The sequence below is a fragment of the Bos taurus genome, chromosome 3, assembly GCF_002263795.3.
Source record: "Bos taurus isolate L1 Dominette 01449 registration number 42190680 breed Hereford chromosome 3, ARS-UCD2.0, whole genome shotgun sequence".
Lineage (NCBI taxonomy): Eukaryota > Metazoa > Chordata > Mammalia > Artiodactyla > Bovidae > Bos > Bos taurus.
Genome location: NC_037330.1, coordinates 47,179,326 through 47,203,713, shown reverse-complemented (window position 1 = coordinate 47,203,713; position 24,388 = coordinate 47,179,326). Strand labels below are relative to the sequence as shown.

The 24,388-nt window shown below is 39.4% G+C and overlaps 1 long non-coding RNA gene across 1 annotated transcript in view; it reads right to left on the bottom strand.

Annotated features, from left to right (window-relative positions):
• Nucleotides 1–15,597, bottom strand: part of LOC132344872 (uncharacterized) — a 29,032-nt gene extending 13,435 nt beyond the window's left edge. The window contains exons 1-2 of the long non-coding RNA XR_009493910.1: nucleotides 15,369–15,597; nucleotides 40–201 (exon numbers count right to left, since the gene is read on the bottom strand). This is a non-coding gene — a long non-coding RNA (uncharacterized lncRNA). The remainder of the gene's footprint in view (nucleotides 1–39; nucleotides 202–15,368) is intronic.
• Nucleotides 15,598–24,388: the final 8,791 nt, after the last annotated feature.

Genomic DNA, 24,388 nt, shown 5'->3' with positions numbered 1-24,388 from the left:
GGCTTGCCATTGCCTTCTCCAATATTTCAGATTACTCACCCCAAATTCTTTCATGTGATATGAATTCACCTTCATACCTTCATCCACAGCCTTGTTGCAATAAGGAAGGAAAAACACTGTTTTTCTTTTCTTTTCTTCCTAACCATATCCCCAAAGATGGTACTTTACAAGGAATATTCAAATCCATAAATGCTCTGAAATCTGCAAGTAAGAGATGAAACATGAACAATGCCTTCAATGCCTCAGACTATGGGGTATCTCCAATTCCTCAATACACCCCATTGTGTTTCACTGCTAGAGAAAGCACTGCACAACCCATTTCCTCCTTTAACTGTGAATTTCCTCGCTTCTATAGGTTTAGATTTTAATGGTTGAATTACATTTACATCTACTTGTCCATTTGCCATCAGCAGCCAAGTTCCTGCCTAAAATCTTTACTAACTTTGAGAACAAGTTTCTCATAAACAGCCTCATTTGGTCTCTCTATATAAATTCATACAATGGCTCTTAACTCTTAGGAAGCTCCAGAGATAACTCTTGGTATACTAAATGGCAGATTATCCTGGCTATCTATTGGTGGTGGTGTTTTTGTTTTTGTGTGTGTGGAGTGGGGAGGCACAGATAGGGCGAATTCTTTGGTTGTTTTTTTAATAATAGCTAAACTCTTCTTTTTTAAATTGAAGTACAGTTGATGGCTAGTATAAGGTGCAACCATACAACATAGTGATTCATAACTTTTAAAAAATATTTATTTATTTATTTGGCTGTGTTGGGTCTTAGTTGCAGCACTCAGGATCTTCAAGGCATCACATGGGATCTCTCCTTACTGGTGGAGGCTCTCCTAGTTGAGACACATGGGTTTAGTTGCTCAGCAGCAAGTGGGATCTTAGTTCCCCAACCAGGGATTGAGTCTCCATCCCCTGCACTGCAGAGAAGATTCTTAACCACTGGACCATCAGGGACATCCTAATTCATAATTTTTAAAGGTTACACTCCATCTATGTGTGTATGTGTAGTCACTCAGTCACGTCTGACTCTGTAACCCCATGGACTGTAGCCCACTAGGCTCCTCTGTCCATGGGGATTCTCCAGCAAGAAATACTGGAGTGGATTGCCATGCCCTCCTCCAAGGGATCTTCCAAACCCAAGGACTGAACCCAGGTCTCCCGCATTGTAGGCAGGTTCTTTACAGTCTGTGACAACAGGGAAGCACACATTCCATCTATATTTACTATAAAATATTGGCCATATTACTTTATTATACAATATACCCTTGTGCCTTAGTTAATGCATAAGAGTTTGTACCTTTTAATCACCTACCTCTATGTGGCCCTTCCCCTCTTCTCTCCCCACTGATAATCACTAGTTTGCTTTCTCTATCTGTAAGTTGTCTTCTTTTTTGTTGTATTCACTAGTTTGTTGCATTTTTTAGATTTCATATATAAGTGATATCATCAAGTATTTGTCTTTATCTGACTTATCTCACTTAACATAATGTGCTCCAAATCCATCCATGGTGCTGCAAATGTCATTATTTCATCCTTCTTTATGACTGAGTAGTATTCTATTGTGTATATATACCAATCTTCTTTATCCATTTGTGTTAATATACATGAACCTCAGTGTTCATAGCATTGTGTGTGCTAAGTCACTTCAGTCACTTCCAACTTTGAATACTGGAGTGGGTTGCCATTTCCTTCTCCAAAAATGTATGTTTTTAATATAACTCTCCCTGTAATGAAATTTCTATTTATCTCCATATATGTATATGAATTTCCCACAAAAGGTTAAGAAATTTCTACTTGAATATTTGTGGTTATTGCAAATATATAGTCTTACCTCATGTATATTCTGTATGCAAAGATGAGAAAAGGACACAGTCTAAGTCCTTTGTTTTCTAATGCTGATAGGCTTATAGGAGCAGCACAAACTTTCTCATTCAATCTACTGTCTAGTTGGGCTAAGTCTGTCACGGACATCTGAGGGTAGTGCTTTCACCACTGGAAGCTCACAGAAGATGGACAGAATGATGCCCACAGATGTGAAAAAGGCATTGCTTCAAAACATTTTTGACTAATTGCAGAGATGATTTCCTACCCTTCTGAAACTATCTAATTGCCAGAAAAGGCATTTATTAGGCATAAAATCAAGTATGAGGTGGCTTGGAGAGAAGACAGCAGAAAAAAACATGAAATCTTAATCAGTCTGTTTGTAACAGCCATTCTTAAAGGTGAGTCATTAAAGATTACGACAATGGAAGATTGTAGGAAAATGTGTATTCTAAAGAAAGTTGGAAACTATTTAGAGGAAATAGACATTGGAAAGTTAGAAGAACTTGAAGAGAAAAAATATTCCAATTGCCACTGCATATAGTCTTACTGTATGCACATTAATGTAAAGTGTACCATTTGATCAATTTTGACATATATATGGACCAATGAAACAATTGCAATAAGATAATGAGCACATTCAATCATTCTCAAAGTTTCCTTTTGCCCTTTGTAATCCTCCACTTATCCTTTCCTTATTCCTTTCCCCTAAACCTGATGAAATTCCAGTTGAGGTAATTAAAATCCTAAAAGATGATATTGTTAAAGTGCTGCACTCAATACGCCAGCAAACTTGGAAACCTCAGCAGTGGCTACAGGACTGGAAAAGGTCAGTTTTCATTCCAATCCCAAAGAAAGGAAATGCCAAAGAATGTTCAAACTACCGCAAAAATGTACTCATCTCACATGCTAGCAAAGTAATGCTCAAATTCTCCCAGCCAGGCTTTAACAGTACATGAACCACGAACTTCCAGATGTTCAAACTGGATTTAGAAAAGGCAGAGGAACCAGAGATCAAATAGCCAACATCTGCTGGATCATCAAAAAAGCAAGAGAGCTCCAGAAAAACATCTACTTCTGCTTTATTGTTTGTACCAAAGCCTTTGACTGTGTAGATCACAACAAACTGGAAAATTCTTAAAGAGATGGGAATGCCAGACCACCTGACCTGCCTCCTGAGAAATCTCTATGCAGGTCAAGAAGCAACAGTTAGATATGGAACAACAGACTGTTTCCAAATAGGAAAAGGAGTACATCAAGGCTGTATATTGTCACCCTGCTTATTTAACTTATATGCAGAGTACATCATGAGAAACACTGGGCTGGAGGAAGCACAAGCTGGAATCAAGATTGCTGGGAGAAATACCAGTAACCTCAGATGTGCAGATGACACCACACTTACGGCAGAAAGCGAAGAGGAACTAAAAAAACCTCTTGATGAAAGTGAAGAGGAGAGTGAAAAAGATGGCTTAAAACTCAACATTCGAAAGAATACATTTGAATCAGTTCTAATGAGGTGGATGAAACTGGAGCCTATTATACAGAGTGAAGTAAGCCAGAAAGAAAAACACCAATACAGTATACTAACGCATATATATGGAATTTAGAAAGATGGTAACAATAACCCTGTATACGAGACAGCAAAAGAGACACTGATGTATAGAACAGTCTTTTGGACTCTGTGGGAGAGGGAGAGGGTGGGATGATTTGGGAGAATGGCATTGAAATACGTATAATATCATATATGAAACGAGTCGCCAGTCCAGGTTCATCCAGCACCATACTGGATGCTTGGGGCTGGTGCACTGGGATGACCCAGAGGGATGGTATGGGGAGGGAGGAGGGAGGAGGGTTCAGGATGGGGAACACATGTATACCTGTGGCAGATTCATTTCGATATTTGGCAAAACCAATACAATATTGTAAAGTTTAAAAATAAAATAAAATTTTAAAAAATTAAAAAAAAAAAAGAAAAATGAAAATTTTGGCATCTGATCCCATCACTTTATGGCAAATAGATGAGGAAACAGTGGGAACAGTGTCAGACTTTATTTTTTGGGGCTCCAAAATCACTGCAGATGGTGACTGCAGCCATGAAATTAAAAGACGGAGAAGGCAGTGGCACCCCATTGCAGTACTTTTGCCTGGAAAATCCCATGGACGGAGGAGCCTGGAGGGCTGCAGTCCATGGGGTCGCTAAGAGTCGGACACGACTGAGCGATTTCACTTTCACTTTTCACTTTCCTGCATTGGAGAAGGAAATGGCAACCCACTCCAGTGTTCTTGCCTGGAGAATCCCAGGGACGGGGGAGCCTGGTGGGCTGCCGTCTATGGGGTCGCATAGAGTCGGATACGACTGAAGCGACTTAGCAGCAGCAGCAGCAGCTCCTTGAAAGAAAAGTTAGGACCAACCTGGACAGCATATTAAAAAGCAGAGACGTTACTTTGCCAGCAAAGATCCATCTAGTCAAAGCTATGGTTTTTCCAGTAGTCATGTATGGATGTGAGAGTTGGACTATAAAGAAAGCTAAGTGCCAAAAAATTGATGCTTTTGAACTGTGGTTTTGGAGAAGACTCTTAAGAGTCCATTGGATGGCAAAGAGATCAAACCAGTCCATCCTAAAGGAAATAAGTTCTGAGTATTCATTGGAAGGACTGATACTGAAGCTGAAACTCCAATACTTTGGCCACCTAATGCAAAGAACTGACTCATTTGAAAAGGCCTTGATGCTGGGGAAGATTGAAGGCAGGAGGAGAAGGGGATGACAGAGGTGGATATGATTGGATGGCATCACCGACTATGGACATAAGTTTGAGTAAGCTCCGGGAGTTGGTGATGGACAGGGAAGCCTGGGGTGCTACAGTCCCTGGGGTGGTAAAGAGTGGACACAACTGAGCAACTGAACTGAACTGACTGAAACCTGCTTTCTGTCACTATAGTTTGCACCTATTTTCTAGAGTTTTATATTAGATTCACATAGTGTTCCTTTTTGTCAGGATTCTTTCATTCAGCATAACTGAGATTCATCCATTTTGTGCCATTCTTTTTAATGTTGAGTTGTATTTCATTGTATTTATACACCATAATCTGTTTATCCAGTCACCTGTTGAGTGGCATTTGGGCTGTTACCAGTTCAAGGCCACTACAAATAAGGTTGCTATGAGTATCTTGTATAAATTTGTACTAGCATGCTTTCATTCTGGTGTGTAATATCTACAAATGGAATGACTAGACTGTAGGGTAGGAGTATAATTGGTGTTCTGAGAAACTATCATATTATTTTCTAGAGTGGCTATACCATTTTACACTCCAACCAGCAATATATGAGAATTCTAGCTGTCCCACACTCTTGTGACACTTTTTCATATTAGCCTTTTACTATTAGTCATTTACTGGATCATTTCAAAATTTCCAAAGAAATGCAGTTTTCTTATAACTTGCACACTGTTGACTGCCCACCCAAGGGTGATGTCCTGCATGTCCCTCCACTTAGGATACTAACTTTCCCATTCACCCTTGTAATTGGAACATGCTAGAAAAACAAATCTATGAGAAAATCCGAGAAGCTTCTGAGAAAGGTTTCTTTCTCTCTAAAATAATAATAATAGAGAAAAATGAAGAGAGGCACTCATTCTCATGCTAGAAGTGGCTATGTGAGGATATATGATGCTTAAAGCACAACAGCTGTGCTGCTTATCATCTGTTTACACTTCTAGAAAAATTCTCTTTCCTTCCCCATTCTGCTTTCTGGGAGACTGGCCTATCAGAACAAGTTAAATTATTCCCTTGCTCTCTGATTTCCTACTGGGTTTAACCAAAGAGCACCTCTGACAGGATTGGAGGAAGAGAGGACAGTCAGGAACTCAATAATTCCTCTATTTCCCTCTCTACATGGTGTCCTGGTGGTTGTGTCTTCATGCTGAAAGTCACAGCTCTTTTCAGGCTGGCTTCTCTACACATCTCCTTCCTGGCTCTAGTAGCTGCTCTGTCCCCCTGCCCCTTCATGCTTAGGGATGGTGGCTGTTCTCCTGCTAGTACCAGCCAGCCCCTTGGCTAACAGTACCATCCCTTGTGGTTGCCTACAATCTTCATGCATTTTTGCAAATAATCTTGAGTTATGCTAATTTAAAGTTCATCTGTTTTCCTTGAGACCCTTTCTGACTCAAAATCCATGCTAAGTCAAGGCAAAAGTCTGAATTTAAAGGCCAACCATGAATGAGAAAAGAGTTGGAAATCACCTGAGCTATATTTTTGCATCTTTTAAATTAACCAATACTGAAACTTCTTTTTTTTTTTAAGTTTAAGAAACTTTTTCTTTTTTTTAAATTTTATTTTATTAACTTTACAATATTGTATTGGTTTTGCCATATATCAAAATGAATCTGCCACAGGTATACATGTGTTCCCCATCCTGAACCCTCCTCCCTCTTCCCTCCCCATACCATCCCTCTGGGTCATCCCAGTGCACCAGCCCCAAGCATCCAGTATCGTGCTTTGAACCTTGACTGGCGACTCATTTCATATATGATATTACACATATTTCAATGCCATTCTCCCAAATCATCCCACCCTCTCCCTCTCCCACAGAGTCCAAAAGACTGTTCTATACATCAGTGTCTCTTTTGCTGTCTCGTATACAGGGTTATTGTTACCATCTACTTATTTGCTATATAAGACATAATTATAAGTACAATTATAAACATTATAAATACCTTCTTGATCTTATCACTTTTCCTAATTAGAAGATTGAGCTTGCATTTTGTGACTTGGACATCTCACTCACCTCTCTGTAGACCCAGCCAATCTACAGAGGTAGGTCTTCCATGTATACCTTTCTCATCTTCCCTTGTTCTCATCTCCCTCCCATTCTCCTAGAACTGGAATCCTAGATTCTGACCACTTGACTGTGGATTGTTCCAAAATGTCAGTGCTATTAGACTCCTCTTAGTGAAAAGGAGCTTCTTGAGCAATATAGAGTGTTTAGCTTCATACTTTTCCTTCCTTGGGAATCTCTAGGTGGTAATGTTACAGTTACTTTTCTTCTCCTTATAGGCAACCTCCACTCTTTTTCCCTGGCCACCATCACAGTTAATTTAACTGGCCAGTTAAATTAAATACCTCTGCTTTGAGGAATGTAACCATGAGTGCACATACGTTAAATGAGGTGGGAGCCCAAGTGGGGTAACAGGCTTCCTTGAGTAGATGAAAGTCAAGGATACTTAGATTATGAGATCAACCTTTTCTTTTGTTTTTTAATGTTTTCATGCCTGTGACATAATGACTATGAATAGTCACAGAGTCACACTATGTATAGGGCTCTATATATCCCATCAGGTCACTAGAAATAATTTATTCATCATGTTAGCCCTTATCTCCTGATATATACTCATCTGCAAGAAATTATCCCCAACAACTGCTTAGGATAAAATATTTCATTGGTAGCATTTTATTGAACTGAAACTTTAGAAATAATTACAGATATATTTAAGATAATCAAATACATAGTGTTAATATTTAAGAACTCAGGAAATATGCTTCACTTTTGAGTATTTATAATGTTTAAAATATTTTAGTTTATTAAAGAATAGGTAAAACTTATGATCCAACTTAAAATGTATAATTAGCAGTTGGTTTAAGCCTGTGCAGTTAAGCAGAAATTTTATTTAGCTTAAATAGTAATTACAGTAAGTGTATAAAATATTAAAACATTTTAGAAAACTTAAGGTCCATATTATTTCTAGGTTTAATTTATCAGAGTCATTAGAGGTATTTTAAGTATTCTAGAAAATTTGTTTTTAAATCACCCATTTGAAGTGTCTAAATAAGAAGTCAAATATATTTAACTTATAAATTTAGTTTAAAATGTTCAAAGGAGTTTAATTAACTTAGTTTGTAAATTGGACTAAACATTAATCAAAGACCTCGTAAAAGTGATTGCTAAATTTGCCAGACTTATAAATATAAGATTATAGAAGAGCTAAGTTTTCAAATTTTTGCATTTAATGACTCAAATATACTTTTAACTAAACTCAACTTCTGAATAATCTTTCCTGTGTACAAATCTGCCCTTGAAAATATTGACATTGACAAAGCAAAACAGGCCAAAAGAAGAAAAAAATTGACATTGACAAAGCTGGCATGTAGCAAGATAAGAGGCATTAAATTACTGTGATAGTAAAGACCTTCCAAGAATATTGCATACCACAAATGTCTTCAAATACTCTTAACTTCAAGCAAGTTTCATAACATTAGTACTGACAGTAGAGAATGTAGTGGTCACAAACTGAGGCTTTGGAGTCAAACCCATGTGGTTTGTGCTCCATATATAGCTGTAGGATTCTGGGTGAGGACTAAACTTTCTAAGATGCATTTTCCATATTTGAAAACTGGAAATATCAATAGTTCATAAAGTGTAGAGAGACTTGAATGAGATGATGCTTACAAAGTACTCAGTGCAGTACCTGGCATCAAAGTAAAGGCTAAATAAATGTTAACTTTGGAGAAGGCAATGGCACCCCACTCCAGTACTCTTGCCTGGAAAATCCCATGGATGGAGGAGCCAGGAAGGCTGGAGTCCATGGGGTTGCTGAGGGTTGGACACGACTGAGCGACTTCCCTTTCACTTTTCACTTTCCTGCATTGGAGAAGGAAATGGCAACCCACTCCAGTGTTCTTGCCTGGAGAATCCCAGGGACGGGGGAGCCTGGTGGGCTGCCGTCTATGCGGTCGCACAGAGTTGGATACGACTGAAGCGACTTAGAAGCAGCAGCAGCAGTAGTAGGAAGAGGAGATATCTCCTACAGGAACTACTCTCACCTTGTTTTCAAACAGATGCCTAGAAACACTACATAATTATTGCAAATTCAATGAAATGCTGTCTAGAAAGTTTTGAACTTGGTAGTGGGTGGAGAGAGAAAAGAACAGCTTTGTTTTCCAGTGACGAGAACCCACAATAATCAAAGATTAAAAAAAGGATATTGTTTATCAACAATATCAACTCTTATATGTCTTGTAGTAAAAACTCTTACGTATCCATTCTCAAAGAAATTATAGTTTCATAAGTGCACTCAACAAGTTCATGACTTATTTAGCTTAGTTCCTGCCCAAGTGTATTACTATAAAATGAAGTGAGAAAAGAAACATCGTATCAGTCCTCAAAACTATACATTTTAAAATACTTAGTGCTCTATCTTTACAATAATAGAAAAAAATGGAACCCAACTTACATTAATAGCAATAACTGATCTATTAAATAAACAATGATACATTTATAAATGAGTATGCTATTCAGCCACTAGGATGAATTATTATAGAAATTTATATATGTTATCAGAAAAATTAATTTACAATATGTGTGTGTAATATGCTGATGAATAGATTTTAAAACCAAGTTGCAAAGGTTATAAATAAAAGAGGCTATTTTTTGTTTAAAAAATGGGAGAACATATCCCATTTTGCCTATGTATACCAGCTGTATCTATAGGGTATATAAGTACATAGGAATAATCTAGATAATTATATATGGTTACTTGTATTGTTCAGAGAAGGCAATGTTAAGCCACTCCAGTACTCTTGCCTAGAAAATCCCATGGATGGAGGAGCCTGGTAGGCTGCAGTCCATGGGGTCGCTATGAGTTGGATGCGACTGAGCGAGTTCACTTTCACTTTTCACTTTCACACAATGGAGAAGGCAATGGCAATCCACTCCAGTGTTCTTGCCTGGAGAATTCCAGGGACGGCAGAGTCTGGTGGGCTGCCGTCTATGGGGTCGCATAGAGTCAGACACGACTGAAGCGACTTAGCAGCAGTAGCAGCAGCACGTGTATTGTTGGCAAAAAATTTAACATCCATATGTATAAGGTTGCAAAGAAAGGTCTCCCCAACATTCATTTGCTAATAAAGGAATTGCTACACCAGCCTGAAAAATAATGTAACGGTTTTCTATTGAAATGTTGTATGAGAAATACTACTTTTGGCAATTGACATAAATAAAAGTGTCAGCACACACATAGGTAATTTTTATCACCTTTGTGTGTTAGCAAAGAGGAGAACAACTTAGATGCTTCTTAACTGTACCATGGAAATGATGTTATGAAACTTCCAGGGATAGGTCATAAAAAACACAGATTCATTCACCTCATTCTCTGTTGGATTAATTACCCAGGGGAAAACCAGACACTCAAGCAGCCCTATGTAGAGGTCTACATGTATAAAAATAGATGTGGTCTTCCAACAACTGGCAAGGAACTGAGAACTCCAGCCAACAGCCATTTGAGTAAGCTGCTTTGGGAGCAGGTCTTCCCATCCCAGTGAAATTTTCAGGTGACTGCAAACCTAGCCAACACCTTGACTGCAGCCTCAAGAGAAACCCAAAGCCAGAACAACCAAACTAAGCTTCTCCCAGATTCCTGACACAGAGGTCATGGGATAATAAATGCTCACTGTTTTGAGTCACCGCAAAAACGGTGCACACTCATACAAGCAAACATTATACTTCTACCTGAAAAAGTATTATATAAATACATACATACTAAATTTAACAGTAACAGTATCAAAACTATGATTACAGAATAATGTATATAATATGATTCAACTTTTGCCTAAAAATGTAAAATTGTCTATATGTTTATATATATTTTTTGAGAGTAAGGAAAGTGCTAAATGATTTACTGTTGTTGTTTAGTCGCTAAATTGTGTCCAACTCTTTTGCAGCCCCATGTACTGTAGCCCACCAGGCTCCTCTGTCCATGGGATTCTCTAGGCAAGAACACTGGAGTCGGTTGCCATTTCTTCTCCAAGGGATCTTCCTGACCCAGGAATCAAACCTGCATCTCCTTTACATTGCAGGTAGATTCTTTATGGACTGAGCTATGAGGGAAGCCCAAACTGCTAATTTTGGTTACCTCAGTAATTTGGGAAAATTATAAGTGTTTTTTTAATATACCTTATAACTATTTATATCATATGAAGAAGAGGTATTATTTTTTTATAATTTAAAAATATTTATTGAACAAAGTGAGAAAGATCAGTAGCTTTATCTGGATTTCAGGATTTTTAACTTTTTAAAAATTTACTTTTTTCTTTATGTCTCATTTTTTCAATGACTATAAACAAATTAGATAAACTTAGATTTAAAATGTTTTTAATAAATTTTAAAAATTGAAAAGTAAACTATAAAAGACCCTTCAGAATGTAAACAAAGAACCATTGTTCTCAGTGGAGCTTCACTCACCAACCTGATTGTAAAATTTTCTGAGACTGCTATTTAAAATATGAAACTTGTCCAGATTCTTTACATCAGAATAGAGCAGGACATTTTTTAGTGTATGAAATGATTAGTATTTAAAGCATTCTTTATGTTTTGATGGGTAAGATGACAGTCAAGTCCTATCCCTGGGAAATGCAGTCAAAGAAAAGTAAAGAGGACCACCCAGGGTTATCCAACAGTAAAGTAGGGTTAGGGCACATCTCTCACCTCTGTGCCAGGTCATTGACATCTTACTCCCATCAACACAAATTGGTAGAACTGAAAGAATTATTTGTGCACTTAAACGTATCTGCATAAAACAAACACCAAACCTCTTTGTTTGGTCATTTTTTGGTCACCATGGTGGACCATGTATACAAAACCCAAAGGCCATCCCTTTGACCCCAGGCTGATGAACTGGAATTCTACTTAACTTCCATGGCAAACTGCAGCTTTTACCTAGTAAATATACACAATGGAATTTAATTGTCTCATGTCTCCATTTTCTCTCTGCCTTGACAAAATTAGAGTTGTCAAGTCAACATAATGTACCAAGTTGAACTATAAAGATATAAGTAGCCCTGCTCTTCTTAAAAGAAAAATTTGTTTTGAAGAAGGCAGGGGGGAAAAATCACCAATCTTGATCATCTCTCCCAAGCTAAGATGTTTGAGTCACAGCAGCAGCCTTTAAAGTGAGGGGAAAGTGATGAGTATGAAGAAATGTACACATGCTAACCTCATTTTAAAAATATTCTCGAAGTATCATATTCCTAACAGATAAATACACCTTTAAAAAGAAATAAATTTGCTTTGTTTTTTTCTTTTTAATGGGTTCACTGCTGGGACTGATTCAAACTCATGTCTTTCTTAGGCTTCAAATGGCAATGTGTTATTTGCTTTAAAAGATAAATCATTTCCATATTTGGAATCTATTTAACTCTCACAACAACCTTTTAAGGCCAGTTATCAGTCCTATTTAACAGAGCCAACAGCTCAAGTGCAAAGAAATTGAATGATTAACTTGTAGCCATTAAGTGGCATAAACAGGGCTCAAAGTTGTATCTGTTTCACTCTTTAAATGCTATATATTTTTTTCTTCTTTGCATCTGCCTCCCATGCTACTGTCTCATTTACAGGCTTTGAATGCTTCATAGGAATACCTCAGCCCCACTTCACCTCTGAATACCACCCTCAAAGCCTAAAATGGAAAAGCCAACACATTAGAATTGGTGATTCAAATAAACATTGAGCCATTTGCTCTAATTATTGGCAACTTGCCTACACATTTGATATGTGAGCAATTATTCAGTCTACACCCATGACCTAAGAGAAGGGCTCTTGGGAAAAGGGTGACTCATTCCATGTCTTGTTTGGGTAAACAGAAAGGCCGAAGAGGCACATGCATATAGTAATCAGGAGGTATTGACTTCTGCTGAGATCAGGAGCAAGATTTATTAACCTAAGAGGTAAATATTGACTGAAAATTTGGACAGTTACTCTTTTTCTTCCCAGAGACCTGGTAAATTACTCAGACTGCCATTCAGACACTAGAAACTCAGAATTTCCCTCCCAATTTTATATCCATCTTTAGTTATAGACCTCCTGAGGGAGGAAAATCCTGGTAGTCTATTTTAGAGGGATATTTAAAATGCTGCTAATTATTGCTTCATTTTTATCTATTCTAAGACTCACTGGCCAGAAGCCTTTTATTATACAGTAATAGGTTTCCACATCCTTAGGGCTTCCCACCCACCCCCCAGCCCTGGTCTGCAGTGTCTGGCTGTGAGTCTAAAATTCAGATCATCTCATGTGACAGTTTCAATTCTCCTTCCCCTCCCCTGCAGTTTTCTCTCCTCCTTAAAAAGTGGTTTGCCTCCTTTGGAAACACCTCCTATGCTGCCAGGTCTTCCCTGGTAGCTCAGCTGGTAAAGAATTTGCCTGCAATGCAGGAGATCTGGGTTCAATTCCTGGGTCAAGAGGATCTCCTGGAGGAGGAAATGGCTACCCACTCCAGTATTCTTGCCTGGAGAATCCCATGAACAGAGGAGTCTGGCGCACTACGGTCCATGGGGTTTTAAGAGTCGAATGTGACTTAACAATTTAAACCACTACCTATGCTTGCCAACTGAGCAGGAGATGCCTTAGGAATGTTAAGTTCTGAAAGTTCCTTGTAGTGACGTGTTATCACTCAGGCATAGTAAGTGCTGATCTCCTCAGATTTCCCGCTCCTGAGGCCTGGCTTGGATTGTCAAACATCCAGGTCTCCGTCCTTCTGTCCGCAAGGTTTGAAAGCGTTTACATATGTCTTCAGATGTTAGTCAGGTTTATTCTCTTCTTGGTCTTGATGACATGTGACAATCACCTCAGATAACACGCTTTCCTTTTCAGACTTCTTTCCTCAGTATTTCTTTTCTTGGAGCTCATCTTTCAGTAAATTTAGAGGTACATCCCCAAATTATATTAATAGCTTCACAACTGTAAATCTGTGAGGCTTCATAAATGTACTCTATTCATTTTAAATATATTTCTCCCTGATCAGAACCATCAACACCTTCCACAGCCTGTTTCCTACTGAGAACAAGAGTGTTCAAGGCTCTTATCTCTTTGACTCCAATAAATTACTCAAAGTATTCATTCTAGTTACTCTCAAATACCTTAGAAACATTTGTGGCATTAACACAATGTATTGCATCTTTTGAAGTTTTATTACTTTTCAGTTCTTTTTTCTTACGTATTTAAACCCTAATCCCCTTTCTTTTCTTGAGATGATTGTGTTTGCCAGAGACCTGCTTGGAAAAAGTCTGCCTATATTTACATGCATTTTTTATCCTTCAGTCTTATTCCTTTGGAGGCTGTTAGGGATTTATAATTACAGAAGTTACTACTATCTTTTCTCATTCTTTCTGAGAGTTACAACCATGCTTTGACATGTCTGTAGTAACTACAAGGTACTGTGTTCAGCGTGTTGCCTAGGGAACAGGTGGGAAGTCTTGTTAGAAATGCTGAATTGCGACTTCAGCAAGCAAGACCCACTTTCTATTAGTAACACATTTTCTTAGCAAGTAATATTTGAGTATGCGACAACTGTGCAGCATCCTAAAATGGGTTCTAGACTGTGTTGAGCTGAAGTTTGTACAGCATTCCTTCTGCTTCAACACTTTCCATTGTGTTGGTGGCCACTAAGTTCGGGAGAGCAGAGTTGAAGAATGGGGTAAGCCTGGCCATGAGGAGTGACATGCTGGAACAGGTCATGCAATTTGTGAATGGAAAACATCCCTAGACACACACACACACACACACACACACACACACAGAGGCTGATTCTCAGGGCTAAGTTCACATCAGCATCTTTGCCACAGAAAAGAGCTGGATATTACCAACGCCCAAGAAGCCCTTGAAATTCTCCATAAACAGAGATCCAAAGAGGCTGAAAATCAATCATCTGCCACGAGGTGGCGTAATCACATTGATGTCCTTACTGCTCCATCTCCCCATAGAAACCTTTTAATGTCAACTATTTGAGGACAAAGGTATCATTTTTACATTTAGATAAAAACTACTTATCACTAAGATTTACAAATCATTTCAGTGCATCCAGACATTCATTTGCATGTACTGGATAGTGCTTAAAGAGGAAAGGTTACAGCTGCTGAATAAGAAAGCACAAAGTTATATTTTGTTTACTCAGCTTCTTGTGGGAACCTGCGTTCTCCCCACATTTGATGACCCTTTTCCTTCTGGACTTAGTCATGATATGGCATCTCTTAAAAAAATATAAAGATTAAGAATAGAAAACATATAGAATATATTTTATAGTGTATCATAAAACTTTTGCGAAGTTCAGTGTACCTTAGGTATGGGGGGGTGGTATGAACAAGGATGTAAATGTTATACAAAATATTTTAAGTGCCATCTCAGGAGGAAAAAGGGGTAGCTTCTAGATGCAGTCATGGCACAAATCTTGCTGCTACCGTTCACTGGGGTGTGGGTTTTGCTCTGACTTCAGTGTTCAAATCCTGGCGCAGTCACTTATATTCTTGGGGATTTCATTAAATTCTCTGGGTATTTACTGCCTCATATTTGAAAGTATTTGAAAACAATACTCCAACGAACTGTTGTGGGGATGAAATAGAAGAGTTCATATAAGCATAGCTGCTAATGGTTTGTAGCACATTGTGGAAATTAGACAAAGGGGCCCGTTCAGGGTGGACACACATCCCCTCTGTAGGGTACACAGCACGGCAAGCAAAGCTACCTCCTAGATTTCAGCCCATTCACCACCAGCCCTTACCTGGTCAGCCTTGCTCAGGGAACACCCTGCACAAGTGTATGTCTAGGTTTTACACAGGAAAACACTTAAACCAGAGTTGGCACAAGTCAGACGAGCCTTCTAAAAATGTTTGCTGTCATCATCCTCTTCATTGTCATTGTCATCATCATGTCCTCTCATTGTGCCCTCATCTCAACTGCGTCTAGTTTATTCTACACAGGTGTCAGAATTGGTACTTATGGGTGGAGTAAGGTGAAGCAAGGGCTCAGATGGTAAAGAATCCTCCTGCAATGCAGGAGACCTGTGTTCAGTCCCTGGGTTGGGAAGATCTTCTGGAGGAGAACTTGGCAACGCAGTCCAGTGTTCTTCCTGGAGAATCCCCACGGACAGAGGAGCCTGGTGGGTTATAGCCTCGTGGGGTCGCAAGGAGTTGGACACAACTGAGGGACTAAGCACAGTACAAAGTGAAGCAACATTTATTTTAAAAACTTTGTAAATTAACATATTGACTTGATGGTAAAAAATTATGATGAAAACTTGTTCCTGGAAGGAATATGGAGAAAGACCTTGAAAGAAGCAGAGAAGTCCTAAGCAATGGGACCAAGTTCCCCCTTGTACAAGTTCCCCCGGTAGCCTGAGCTTCCTGCCTAGCCCAGGGCTCCTTCCACTGAGATTGGGACTGGTTATATTTTTAAAACAGGTGTTTTGCCTTGTTTAGAGATTTGGGCCCTCATACCATCATGTTGTTTCCCAGGTCATGACCATTCTGCAGGGTCCCAAGGTATCAGCCAGCTCCAGTCGACTCAGAATGACCAGTGTACTAATTGGTCAAAGGCCCCATGGCACCCCTGCCTGTCATTAGTGTGCAGAGGAGACCCGGGCAGGGAACCAGTTGGCACAATCAAGCTCTGACAAGCCACAGGGTTTCAAGGTGCCTTTTTATTAAAAGAGCATCATTATTTGCTTCAATTGTGGCAATAGAAAAAATGCAAATACTTTGCATTTGAGAGAGTACATAACATAGGCAAAGTGTCTGACCAGGGATCTTTCAGTCTAAGTAAAACAAATATTAACATAGGAATGGTGATCAGCGAGACAGGTTTGCTCTTACAGTTTGCATCAAGTTCAGGGGAACTTGAATCCCTGTCAGAAGAGGAATAAAGAGTATTCATGCCATATGTGGCCACTAGATACAAGTCCTGTTTTACCAATTTAACCTCAGAAGGCAATTGGTGACAAATACGTATGTTTATTTCGCAAAATGAAGATTTCTAAGCTACAGGTAGAACTTTTATGGGGGAAGACCTCACTTAGAACTTTAACATAAATTAAATGTCTTAATGATATAGCAATTAAGTCAGTTTTGTTGTTTTGGAACTGCTAAATTTTGTACTCATTCAAGGGAGAAGGGGCCTTTGTTTTCTAAGATAAAAATGTTCCAACTGTTAGGTTTTATACTCCGGACCTCAAGCCCTTTGACATCATCTTTCTGTGAGATGCTTTTGAAGTAAATGTGTTATTAGTACAAGAAAATTATGACTCTTGTAAACAAACAATAACTACTTCTTTCAGTTGCGTCTGTTTGACACATGGTTATGGAGCTGTTAAAAGCGCTTAAGCCACTTGAAAAGTCATTGATCCAAAGCACAGTATTTTGGGGGAATCTATTGTAAATTCTTCTATAACCGAATCATATTGGGTAGTTTATGACAAGCTCTGAAGCAGTCACTGGTAATAACCTGGAAAATTCACAGAGCAAAGGAAAGAATATTATTTTGGGCTGCAGTAGAAGTAGGAGCCCTATCCACAGGGACAGCTTGGGACTAACCTGAAGCTGGACTAAGGGGATCTCCCGTAGGAGTTATGGGGCCCCCATTTCAGCCTGGGGAACTGTTGACATGGTGTCTTTGTGACATAACATTCATTCTACCTTGCCCTGACGGAATGGCAGCTCAAAGAGGAGATGGGAGTGTAAAATTGGGTGAGGGAGGAGTACTCAGGATGGGGAAGAGTGACATTCCAGTATCTCTATCCAACTTTAGAGCAGAGCTGAACATCCGTTTTACATATCAAACTTCAGAGCAAGATTCTATTTGAAAGAGTCTTGTTGTTTAGTTGTTAAGTCATGTTTGACTCTTTTGCAGCCCCATGGACTGTATCCTGCCAGGATCCTCTGTCCATGGGATTTCCCAGGCAAGCATACTGGAGTGGGTTACCATTTTGTTTTCCAGGGAATCTTCTCCAGCGATTGAACCCTCATCACCTGCATTGCAGGCAGATTCTTTACCAGTGAGCCACCAGGGAAGGCTACTACTTACAAACAGAAAAATGTTAAACTGATGTTATAGGAAGAGTTAGTGCTGGGAAAACAGAAAAATGAAGATGAAGGGAGAATGAAACAAAGTCAAAACAGAAAGCCTGATTAACAGGGTCCTAGGAGCATCGTTCCTGAGAAGTAGATGAAGATGGGATGTGAAGCCAGGTTAGAACGTCCTGACAACTTTACTGGTCCTGAGGATAGAATTAATTTGAATGATAAGGAGCAGGAATAGAAACAAAGACCAAAAACACAAAAATAACTTTCTCTCAAATGGAATTTTTCATCCTAGATGTACCAAGCTAAGAATTTAGATTGCTATTTTATCTATTTTTATTTTCAACTTTTCTTAAGAGCATTTATTTTGTTGTCATGGTTAATTTTATGTTGCACCTTGGCTAGGCTATTATGCCCTGTCATTTGGTCGTATGCTAGTCTGGATGTTACTGTAAAGGTATTCTGTAGATGGGATTAACATTCACAACCAGCTGACTTTAAATAAAGCAGAACAATGTCCATAATATAGGTGGGTCTCATCCAGTTAGTTAAAGCCCTCAAGAGAAGCACACACAAAAAAAAAAAAGAAAGAAAGAAAGAAAGAAAACTAAGATTTTCAAAAAAAGAAGAAATTCTGCCTTAGTAATGTAGAAATCCTGCCTGACAGTCTTCAGGCCTGGCCTATAAACTTCAGAGTTGCCAGTCCTCATTACAGCTAGATAGATACATAAATATATATCCTATTGATTCTGTTTCACTGGAGAACCTTAACAGTCATCCCAGAGAGGTTCTGGCCAACATCCTAGTCTTATACTAGAAGAAAGGACATGAGTTCAGGGGCCACACAGCTCAGATATAAACCCAAGCCATGCCACTCACTAACAAGGTTGTATGTAAGTTATTCAATTTCCTTGATTTCTGATTTCCTCAAAAATTACAAAATGAGAGTCTACAAAATGGAAGTCATTTTGCTTGTCTTTCTGGGGTTGCTCTTTTGAGCACTAGTTGGGAAAATATATATGAAAATAGATGATACAAGATTTGGCATTTAGTAGGTGATCACAAATGACAAAAATTGTAGATTATCTATTTTATCTATTATACTGAAAAAGTTCAGACTGCATTACCAGCTACTCAAGTCCGTGAACACCAATCCTTTCTCAGTTCCTATTCATAAACATAGTCAATTAAAAATAGCCTTTAGGGTATATAAAAAATTCCTGATTTGGATTCCACGAAATGATAATGATAATTTTTTTTTTTGAAGGAAAAAAAAATGGTCCCAGATTCAGAAAAGAATGACAGTCTGCATACTATAACATCTTCTGAGAAATTTGTATTTTACATCAATATGTTAAAGAATGAGAAATTCTGCAATCTCATTTTAATTGTGTAATCTAAGTATGGTAGTCATTAGGCTTGTTTACAAATATCCAAGTTTTCCTCCCCATCCCCAGGCACATAGTAAGTTTTCTTTCCTCATATTTGAAATTAGATGTGGTCCTATGACTTGCTCTGGACAAAAAAGTGTGAATGAAGTGCCACGCAGCCTTTCTTGGGGGAACCATGAAAGTCATCCTTCCCTCCTTGGCCACAGCAGAAGCGTGACTTAGACAGAATTCCATCTGTCTGTTGCAGAGTAACAACAGAGAGCACCGTCTCCCCTTCACCAGAGTTCTGGACAAGGTTCACATGACTGAGAAATCAATTTTTCGTTGTTCTAAGCCAGATTTTGTGGTTGTTGCTGCAGCATAACTTGGCCTAGCTTGTGTCATACAAGATTTTTTGGGGGGTGGGGGAGGTGGGCAGGAAGCCATACTGTAAGAAAATTCTGCAGTATATGACATGTGTTAGTAGTTAGATTGCAAATATTAAGAAAACTATTAGAATATTAGTAGAATCTGAAATGGAGAAGGCGATGGCACCCCACTCTAGTACTCTTGCCTGGAAAATCCATGGACAGAGGAGCCTGGTAGGCTGCAGTCCATGGGGTCGCGAAGAGTCGGGCATGACTGAGCGACTTCACTTTCACTTTTCACTTTCATGCACTGGAGAAGGAAATGGCAACCCACTCCAGTGTTCTTGCCTGGAGAATCCCAGGGACGGGGAAGCCCGGTGGCCTGCCATCTCTGGGGTCGCACAGAGTCGACCATGACTAAGGCAACTTAGCAGCAGCAGCAGCAGCACAATCTGAAAGGATAAAACAATGCTTTGCAATATCAATACCTATAGGACTACTAATACCAGGAATCCCTATCAGTAACATATTCTGGAAAATGCTGATCCAGGACAGTGTACTGCAATCCTTTCCTTTCTCTGCATGTAAGTTATTGCCAAAACAAGTTATTGGCTAACTATCAAAGTAAATACATAGATAAATATACAATAAAATATTAAATGAATGGGAAATAATCATCCAATATTGCTTTCATAAGCTATTTATTTTTATGTCTTCTACTATTTACTCAAACTGCAGTACTCTTCCTTCCTTACAGTCTCATTTGTCCTGTCTTATTCTTCACAGTTGAGTTCAAATAGCACTTTTTCAGTAAAGCCTTACCACATTCAACCATTCATGATTAACTGCTCATGAGTAATTAATTTTGGATTGTACTTCATGTCTAGCATTTACCACCTTCTGCCTAATAATATGGTTAGTTGGCATAAGTATCTCATTCCCATCAGATTCTACTCTCCTTTAAGCTTCATACCTTATCTTATACATCTTAATATTTTCTATAGGACTTAGCATGGGATTTTACACTTGAACTCAGTGAGCATTCACGGAGCAGGATTATGTTAAGTAATGATATATTTATTAATAATAACAACAATAATAACTAAGTAAAAGTTATTCATTTCTATTAAAACAAACTTCTTTGGCATTGGCAATGTAACAGAAACAGTAATAAGATGCTTATACAATTATCAATTTAATTTTCATATTGTATCTATGTGGTGTGTGTGTGGATGTTAAATCATTTCAGTGGTGTCCGACTCTGTGTGACCCCATGCATTGTACCCCTCCCGGCTCCTCTGTCCATGGGATTCTCCAGGCAATAATATTGAAGTGGGTTGTCATGCTCTCCTCCAGGGGATCTTCCTGACTCAGGCATTGAACCTGCATCTCTTAACTCTCCTGCATCGGCAGGCGGGTTCTTTTCTACCAGCACCACCTGGAAGCCAATCTATGTGGTATGTACTGTTATTCTCATTTCATAGACAAGAAAATTGATACTGAAAGAGATTAAGCAACTTGACCAAGTTCACACATCCAATAAGCTACTTCCATATTCAGCAAATGTCACCTCGCTATCGGTTTCAGGTACAGAAAGTTAGATATTTACAGTTACACATGCTGTATCGACACGTGCCAGCAATCTGTTTTCCAGTTTAGGGTAGTCAGCCCCATAGTTTGGCAGATTTAGCTTAGAACGACACAAAAATAGGATTTGGGCTGCAGATAAAGAAAGGAATAGAGAGAAATTGTAAAAGACAAAGGAGCATACTCTGTAGAAACAGATAATAAGGCCGTGATAGCCACCGCTCACCCTTCCCCTCTCATAAATATGGAGGAGCGGCAAAAAGCAGCAGAAGAGGGAATAGAGGGAGGAAGGAGAGGGGATGTATGTCGTGTGTGCTGCACATTGTCCTGGGCCAGAGATGAGGGTGAAGCTCAGTGAGCCCCTGGCTTCAAAACCTTAGAGTTACTGGTGGGGGAGATATTCAGATAGCATCTTTGGATATTTGATGTCAAAAGAACTAAGATAAGCAGCAGATTACTTTTTAATAAAAGTAGCTTTGGATGTTGTCTTTGTCTCTTATCCTTCTTATTTGCTGTATTCTTTGGAAACCCTGCCATTAGCATTAATTGAAAGAAAGCACCCAGTGTGCTTAAATCTTTGTCAGGGGGAAAAAAGTCTCCACTGATCAAAGAACCAACATTATGCTCTGATGAAAAAATAATCCTACTTCTGTGACTTGCCACAAGTGACTTCTTTGTGAACCAAATTGAGAATCCCATTCACACATGACAGTTGCTGCTCAAAGTTATTGTGTTACAGCAAATGTTTAATGAATGCCTACTATGTGCTAGCTCAGGTCAAGCATTGTAGGGAACATGAGAACCAAAGAAAAAGTATCCCTTCCCTCTGAAAGTGTGGAAAGATAAAATTCAGGCATCTGATACATTTGAGACAGTATGGGTAACACAGGATATTGCTGTTGTTTAGTCACCAAGTCATATCTCATCTCTTGTGACCCCATGGACTGTATTTCACAAGGCTCCTCTGCCCATGGAATTCTCCAGGCAAGAATACAGGAATGGGTTGCCATTTCCTTCTCCAGGGGATCTTCCTGACCCAAGGATTGAACCTGAGTCCCCTGCATTGGCAGGCAGATTCTTTACCACTGAACCATCTGGGAAGCCCATGGAATACATATGGAATCTCAAAAGAGAGCAGAGTAAGTTGGTCCAAAGTAATGTTGGTATAGTTAATGTGGGAAGATCCACAAGAGCAAATACAAAACTGTAAATGAGAGATTATCAGCATGGGCAGAGAAACTTCGGTTTATTAAAAAAAAAGAAAATTAAACTACAAGCCATACATACAAGAGCCAACTCACTGGAAAAGACCCCAATGCTGGGAAAGGAGAAGAGGGCAACAGAGGCTAAGATGGCTGGATGACATCATCAGCTCAATGGACATGAGTTTGAGCAAACTCCAGGAGAGGCCTGGCATTCTGCAGTTCATGGGGTTACAAAGAGTCAGACACGATTTAGGGACTGAACAACAACAGCAAGCCACTCATGCTACAGAGCAAAATATGGACTCTCCATTCTCATCCAAGGTTTTCTCCTGTTTCCCACAGAGAGTACATAGATCTAGGAGGAATAGAGAAAGGGAATTTAGATATGTCAGGTAAGCCTTATTAACAAGCATTGCTTCCTAAGGCCCAGTTGATGTCACACTCCAGAAGGTCTGGCTCTGGGTGACTGACCACACCGTTGTAGTTATCTGGCTAATTAACTTTTTGGTAAAGTTCTTCCATGCATTCTTTCCATCTCTTCTAGATCTCTTCAGTGTCTACTAGATCTCTACTGTTTCTGTCCTTTAGTGTGCCCATTTTTGGATGAAATATTCCCTTGATACTTCCAGTTTTCCTGAAGAGATCGCTAGTCTTTCCCCTTCTGGGAAGGGGAAAAGACTTGTTTGTTGTTTTCCTCAATTTTTATGCACTGTTCATTGAAGAAGGCTTTTTTGTCTCTCCTTGCTATTCTTTGGAACTGTGTTCAGCTGGATGGGGAAGGCAATGGCACCCTGCTCCAGTACTCTTGCCTGGAAAATCCCATGGACGGAGGAGCCTGGTGGGCTGCAGTCCATGGGGTTGCTAGGAGTTGGACACGACTGAACAACTTCACTTTCAATTTTCACTTTCATGCATTGGAGAAGGAAATGGCAACCCACTCCAGTGTTCTTGCCTGGAGAATCCCAGGGATGGGGGAGCCTGGTGGCTGCCGTCTATGGGGTCGCACAGAGTTGAACATGACTGAAGCGACTTAGCAGCAGCAGCAGCAGTTCAGTTGGATGTACCTTTGGAAGGATTGATGCTGAAGCTGAAGATCCAGTATTTTGGTCACTTGATGCATACAGCTGACTCATTGGGAAAGTCACTGATGCTGGGAAAGATTGAGGGCAAGAGAAAAAGGGGGCATTTGAGGGTGAGATGGCTGATGGCATCATCAATGCAATGGGCATGAACTTGGGCAAACTCTGAGAGATGGTGGGGGACAGGGAGGCCTGGAGTGCTGCAGTCCATGAAGTTGCGAAGAGTCGGACATGACTGTTCAACTGAACAACAACAAGGTAAGCCTGGGTATGCCTTATCCAGAGTTTATGAATCTCGTTTTATAGATATAGCTTGGTTTCAAGGATGTTAGCGAGTTTGTCAGTTATTACACAGATGAACAAGCTGAAATTCAAGCAGAGACCATCAAAGCCCTAAAACTGTTTTGTTTTGTTCGTTTTTCTCTACATTACTCAGCTTTTCCTGACATAGTCAGGGAAATGGTTAAGATTATATGCAGGAAAGACAGAATAGTATACAGCTACTAAGCTGTCCCACCTGGATTCTCATGATCTCTCTGAGTAGCCCAAAGGGCTCTCACATCTACATGGTAACATCAGTTTTCTCCTTTGGCCATTTTACCCCAGTAACCCTCTCCTTGCAGCCAAGATTGACCAGGCCAGAAATGGCACAGGATGGTGTTGGGGACAATCAGTGACCTTTTTCTCTATTTCATCTTTTGACTCTACTTGATTTCCTCAGAGATGATTGGCCCTTGAACCAAACTGAGTGAGAAAAAGAAAGTCAGTCAAAGTGACAGGCCTTTATTATATAACTAGGAACACTCAGCTCTATGTCTTAGTAAAAGTCTGTCTATAGATAGAAAATACAGACTAGAAAGAGACTCAGAACCGCTGGAGTCCCAGCTGTGTCCCTGACTTGGACACCACGAGATACTCCATAAGTATTGTGAATTCCCTCTTTCTGCTTAAGCCAAGCTGGTGGATTTCAGTCAAATAAAAATAATTTGACCCAAGATCTTAGTGGAGATTATTGGTGAAGTGAGGATACAATATTGAGAAAAGAAAATCAGCTGATAACCAAAGTGATTTAGAGAAATGGGACAAATGGTGAAATACTGAAGGAGTGACATGGCTTA